Here is a 6,905-nt window from a genome sequence, read left to right on the forward strand (position 1 = left end):
TTGGTATGCAGTCCTGTGTTGGGCTCCCTGCTCCATGGGAAGCCTGCTTCTCCCTCTGCCTGCCCCGCTCCCCCTGCTTGTGCTTTCTGTCAAATAAATAAAACCTTTTTTAATAGAAGGTGGGGGGGGGGGTTCAGAGAGAGTATATCTTAAAAGATTTAAGAAAAGGAAGGAGAAGGAAGGAAGGAAGGAAGGAAGGAAGGAAGGAAGGAAGGGAAAGGAAAGGAAAGGAAAACAAAAGGGCTGGGGGCCACGAGGACTTTGGTGTGGGCGGTGCCCACACCTGCCTGGGGCCCCGCCCTGCTTCAGGCTCCACCTTTCGCCTGCCCAGGCACCGCCCCGGTCTGCTCTTGGGCCCTGGAAACACAAGTAGCTCACCTCGCTCATCCTTCGGTCCGCTGGCCTTTCTGAGCTCCTGTTTCACCCGCAGCTGGAAGGTGTCTGCCTTATTCCTGTTACAGCTTCCGCCTGGTGTGCCAGTCCTAGCAACTGAGTTTGCCTCTTCTTTCTTCCACATTTCACCTCGAAGTTTCTCTAAAACCCGAATTCTGCTCTTTTGTTTTCGGCCCTCCCCAGCGCTCGGGGTCTCTTCTCAAGCCCTGTCCTTGGCTGGGGGCCTCACTCCCAGCTTGTTTGGTCCATCCAAGGCGATTGCCCGCCAGATTTTCCTCTTCACCCTCTTTGGGGTGGCCTGCCAGTGGTCTGCAAATGGCTGACCTGCCTCTTTCTTGCCTCAAGAAAAACTCCCGTCTACAACCTGCCCCACCTGCCTGGGGGAATGGCCCCTGAAACCTTCCCACCCACAAAACTGGCTTGCCTCACCACTGAGTGAATGCTCAATTCCATGACTATCACTAATGATGAGTGCTTTAACTCGATATTCAAAGTCCCACCAAACATCAGCTTTGGGGGATACAAAGCTTTTGTAAATCCCCGTAAGAATTTGGACTTGCACAAGGTGTCCCATAGAAACTATCAGAACATATGCTACCAGTGAGCCTTGGCTTTGTGGGCGCAAGCCTGTCTGTCCTGCTAAGCTGTTCATGTCATGACCCATTTTCCTTGACATTGCTCAGGAGATGAGGACATCGGTCATACACTACCAGCCACAACTTTCCAAAAAACAAACTTGGGAATAAAGTCAAAAGAGGAAACAGGGACCATTTGGAAATTGGAGAGCCCACATGTCCTCTGGGGGGGTTATGTTTTGTTTTATTTATCTATTTATTTATTTTTCAGGAAAGATTGCAAAGTTTCAACCCGTTCTAATGCTAGCTCATCTGGCTGCTTTATTAGTGACACTAGCAACGTCTTCCAATTCTCTTGTCTGAGGTAGTATTTTCTGAAAAAATTACAGAAAGAACTTTGGGATTTGATGTACCATATTTTGTCTTTTTTTTTTTCCTTTGAAAAAAATAAATCCCAACTGGAGAGCATTTTAGAGAGATGCTCTAAATTTCTATGTGCATAGAAATATTCGGTGAGTCATACCTAGTGTTGTAGGTCTATTCCGGTGCGTGGGGTTTCCAGAACAATTACATAAGTGTTAGCATAGCCAGGAACTTTTGACATTTGTGGCAGCTTAATAGAGTTCTTTTCATCATTGCAAATATCCTAATTGTTGTTTCCTTAAATTTAAAATGCATAAAACTGGTGAAGTGGCATAAATTGATTTTGAGGCATTCCTCTCACATGCGCTTTGTTGGCAAAGAGACCGAAGAGAATTTATTTGAAATGAAACACAGGTGATCAAGCTGTAACAAATACAATAATCTAATCATCCAGCAGAAACTGCCTTACAGCAGAAATTGTACATGGGATGTTGTTCTTTTGCTTCTCCCCTCCATCAAGATTTCCTTTATAATCAGAGTGTCTATAGCATAGTGTTTACTTAGACAGCATTAAATATGGGAGCTATTCAATAGCCCAGTTTGGAAAATGCTGGGCATCCAAAACTTATTAGAACACACCAATACCTTGCTTTTATTTTTCAGAAGATTGCGCAGGAAATAATGGGGTATTTCAAGTACTAGCAATATGTTTGCGAAAATGCTAGTTATATCTTTCTTTGTTTGAAGGTACTCAAGTTCCAAAGTATCTTCCAATAAGAGAAAGCAAAGAAAGATCCAGCTAGAGCTACTATCGATTCGTCTTTTCCATCTCAAAAGTGAGCCTCCCCAAATCTAGGCTTAGGGGCTTTCTAGGGCTTTCTACGTCTCGTAGATGTTGTGTGTCTCACACATCTTACCTACCAGCTTATTTTCCAGCAGATAAGAGGTTGTAGATATGGGTGTCACAATATTTATTGGTCCAAAAGACTGGTGCAAAGGACAGGCAGTCAGAGAGGGCACTGAATCACAAAGGTCGCAGTCTGCCCATCCCTTTGGAAGGGACAGGACAGTCCATCAAGTCCAACTCTGCACACTTGAGTGCTGTTAGATTCTTTCCACATGACCACGAGTACAGGAATACCCTTCCTCTGTAGCAAAGCCTGTAAGTGCAGAGCACTCTGGGAATCCCCATCGGTGAGGCTGTGTGAACTGCGTGGGCTGTGGTTGCAGAGATGAGCATGTAAATGGGATCACAAATGTAGTAGGTATGCTTGTGACATATAGTCATCATTAGAGTTTGCTTGTTGATGTTGGACTACTACGTGCTGTCCAGGATTGTTTCTAAGAACCAACTGCACACGCAGGGCTGAGGAGATCAGATGAAAAGAGGAATTTGGTGCCCTTGCCAAGATTTCTAGATAATGGGGAGGACCTTTTTTAGAAGGAAATGATATTCATCCTGAGGTTGGGAGGGTGGAGTGGGAAGAAGACAGCCTTAGCAAGTAAGAAAATGCTGCCAAAACCAAGGCTGACTCAGAATATACCCTCGAGACCAACAGAAAAGAGGTGAGGGGAGCTGTCCTACTCTGTTTCACTGAAAAACTCCTGATCCTACTCTTCATATTCCTGGCTTTCCACATCCAGTAGTCACCAAGTCCCACTCGCTCTATCTCCTTTGAGTCTGGAATCCATCTTCACCTTCTCCATTCCTCCAGCCACTGAGTTCAATCTGTTACCGTCTTTCACTTGAATTACTTTGGTAGTCTCTTAACTGGTCTTCCTGCTTTCCCTCTTCCCCCTACCACCCATATCTCATCAAGGGGATCTTTTATTGTTTAATAATGGGAGTTTATTGGGAGTATTTCATTCAACCCTCAGAATAGACAAGACGACTCAGAAATTTATAGAAAGTGGTGGGAGTGGGATAGGATTGGTGTAGGAGCTATTCAACAGCGTTGTCAGTGTCCTGCTCAAAATGAATGATCCTCCATCATTTCTGGGGAATTTCTAGCTTTCTATCCTCTTTTTTTTTTTTTTAAGATTTATTTAATTTTATTTATTTGAGAGAAAGAAAAAGAGCATGAGAGGGGAGAGGTAAGAAGGAGAAGCAGACTCCTCAGCAAGCAGGGAGCCCGATGGTGGGACTCAGTCCCGGGACTCCAGGATCATGACTTGAGCTGAAGGAGACACTTAACTGACTGAGCCACCCAGGTGCCCTCTCTCCTCTTTTCAATATTTTGATTCTAAAGAGTGAACATTTGTTCCAAGTTGGTCAGGTGGCTATTTGTGGGTGAGTAGAGGGCTCAGGGCACCTAGATTTAACAGTCTCAACACACTTTCCAATGATGGAGATATTATCCTTCAAAAGGAAATCAGAATGGAGTAGATAGGGGTGCCTGGGCAGCTCAGTCATTTAAGTGTCTGCTTTTGGCTCAGGTCATGATCCCAGGGCCCTGGGATCAAGTCCCATGTCAGGCTCCCTGCTCAGCTGGGAGTCTGCTTCTCCCTCTCCCTCTCCCCTCCTTTATATTCTCTCTCTCAAATAAATAAATACAAATCTTTTTTAAAACTTTTAAATGGAAAAAAAAATTTTAATGGAGGGGCACCTGGGTGGTTCAGTTGGTTAAGCCTTTGCCTTTTGCTCAGGTCATGATCTTAGGGTCCTGGGATTGAGCCCCACATCAGGCTCTCTGCTCAGCAGGGAGCCTGCTTCCCTTCTTCTCTCTCTCTGCCTGCTGCTCTGCCTACTTGTGATCTCTCTCTCTGTCAAATAAATAAATGAAATCTTTAAAAAAAAATTTAAAGGGAGTAGATAATGATTGATCAAAAATCAGCATGTGCCTACTATATGTTGATTATAGAAGGGGCACCCAAGGGCAATGGAAGTGTATCTATTATCCTTTTGTTAACTTATAAATTAACAAGATGTAAGCTTGTTCACTTATCTCTCTTTCCCAATAGACGCTGAAGTCACTGAAGGAAGAACCATGTCTTACTCATCTTCGTATGCCTGGCCTCTCGCAGAGGCACACAGTAAATATTCATTGTACATTGTATGAAAGAATGAATCAATGTCCATTTAAATGAAAGCTTTGTTTTGTCTAGTCTATCAGCTTCTGAAATTACTTTATTGTCCTCCAGCCTTCGGTGATCCTTCTTTCTAACCTAACCTCTCAACACTGAACTCAATAGTACTCAGTCCACTCACCCCCTTGGTGTTCCCAAAGGGAGAGAGAGAGAGAACCAAGAGACTATATGCCAAATACAAGATTCTTTCTGTTTCCCTTCCACCATCTTTTCTGTCACCATTTGATCTTCAGGAACTCCTAACACGCATTTGTTCCTGGGATGCTGAGTAATTCTTGATAAGCTGATATCTCACTATCTTACTTGACATAAAACAGTAAATGGAAAGAATGTGTTTTGAAATCAAACAGATGTAGGTTCCAATATGAACCTACCAATTTACTAGCTTTGTGACCCTGGATACTTTTTTTTTCAAACTGCTCTGGATCTTGGGTTACACATCTGTTCACTGAAGATATTACAAGGGTAAATGAAATAATATATGCAAAAACACTTGTCAAAATGCTTGTGATGTGACAGGTGTTCAGGGAACATCAGCTCCATTCTGCTTTGGTGGCTTACAGTGACAGGCATGAGAGAAATTTGCAGTGCTAGACTAGGTAATTTGAACTGAAAGGAAAAGGAGAGAAAAGCAGAATGAAAGCAATGAGGGGCTCTAACATGAATCAAGCTCAATTATTAACTTTTCACGGAACTGCATACAACATACCAAAGTTTAAAAAAAGATAAGGGTGCCTGGGTGGTTCAGTCAGTTGAGTGTCAGACTCTTGGTTTTGGCTCAGGTCATGGTCTCATGGGTCATGGGATCGAGCCCCACGTTAGGCTCTGCCCTCAGCATGGAGTCCGCTTCAGAGTCTCTCTACCTTACCCTCCCACTCTTTCTCTCAAATGAATACATAAAATATTTTTTAAAAATTTTAAGTGGGTTTAAGGGAGAAACAAACCCATATATATTTCTAAAGCTACAGAATCGGCTATTCCCCAAACTAGAACATGCAGAGGCATGACATTGGAAGAGATTTCTTCTCTAGTGTGTGGCATTGTTTTTTGTTTCACTCCAGGGTACATGGGATGAAGTCCTGAGTGTATTATAAGTTGCTAGCTACTACCAGCAGAGAGGTCACTCATATGGAAACCCCAGGACAGAGTAGATCTAGGATGGGAGAGTCAGCAACCATTCAAATGAGCACGTTGCCTGGTGGGGTCGGGGTGGGGGAGGGGCTCTGCTCAATAACTTTTTTCCTCTCCTCTGGAATGCTCATTCTTTTTTGGTTTATCTTACCAATAAAAGAACATGTTAAATTAGGTACAGTATAATTAATTACGTGATATAATAAAAATTATACTGAGGTCGGTTCTAGAAAAAGGAATTAAAGAAACATTGACTATGACTGTATTTTTGTTTTCTCTTCTCATTTAGGAAATCACCAAAAACTCAAGGTACTGCGGTAGAAAGATAATTTGAGTTTCTCTCAAATTCAATAATAATAACAATAATTTAAAAAAACATATTGACCTGAGGAGATATAAAATCAGCTCAACAGCTCAAAAGGAGGGCATGATCCCCACATCTATCTCCAATATAACTCCTCCTGCCCACTTTTCTTGTTCTCCCCAATTCTAAGCTGCTCACACATGGCAGATTGTTCCTGGGGAAGAGCGTATGTTCTCCTGATGCGGGAATGCCGAGTGTGCTAATTCATGGTTTGGAGGAGAGAGAAGGTATGAAGTCGAGCTGGAAGACAGTGAACTAAAAATAGTATGAGCCACCTCCACACCTCTCCCTGCAGAACTACACCATGTCTTCTCCTTTCAGAGGGGAGCCATGGTGCCACAGTAGCCTGAAGACAGAGAGGCTTGATTTTTCTTTGGAGAAGGACTCTTCCCTGATAGGAGAATTGCCTGTCAATCATGGTGCCTCCTCTTAACGCTGCCAAGAGGAGGGTGCATACGTGATGAAAGTAGGTCTATCAGATACTCCTGATCTGGAATTCTGATGACAAGAGAAGTACACGAAAATTCAGAATGGTCCCAGATCATTCACTCTGGTAGCAACGGCCAAGGAAACCTGCATTATCCCTAATCCTGAAATTCCTAGAGCTTCTCCTAAACTCTCATGAAGCAGATCTTCAGTTTCTCCTGTTCTGTGAGCTACTCTCTAACCTTCTAATAAATTCATTTGTTTATTGAAGATATCCAGACTTAGCTTCTGTTATTTCCATAACAGAATTCAGACTAAAATAGCTTCTCAAACGCTACAGGTTCCAATATGCAATGCTGAAGGTTAAAATTTGGAAGGTGGAAGGAGTCACGTGGGGTCAAACATTCACTAAGGCACCAAGCTCAATTTTTTCTCAAGCCATTCAAATCCCATACGTTGGCTTTGTGACAATCCCCACAAGCCTGGGAAGGCGAAGGAGCCCCATTCTTCCGGGATTAATCTGGTTGAAATCACCAGATTCTCTACTTCTGCCAATGTAATTCCAA

General features: G+C 43.1%; 1 long non-coding RNA gene across 1 annotated transcript; it reads left to right on the top strand.

Annotated features, from left to right (window-relative positions):
- Positions 1-2,463: 2,463 nt before the first annotated feature.
- LOC123392862 lies at positions 2,464-4,440 on the top strand. The gene is made up of 2 exons (XR_006607550.1): positions 2,464-2,596; positions 4,293-4,440. It is a non-coding gene; the product is annotated as an uncharacterized LOC123392862 (long non-coding RNA).
- The last annotated feature ends 2,465 nt before the right edge of the window (positions 4,441-6,905 follow it).

This window comes from Mustela putorius, unplaced genomic scaffold, assembly GCF_011764305.1.
Source record: "Mustela putorius furo isolate JIRA1106 unplaced genomic scaffold, ASM1176430v1.1 tig00000640_pilon_pilon_pilon, whole genome shotgun sequence".
In the NCBI taxonomy this organism is placed as follows: domain Eukaryota; kingdom Metazoa; phylum Chordata; class Mammalia; order Carnivora; family Mustelidae; genus Mustela; species Mustela putorius.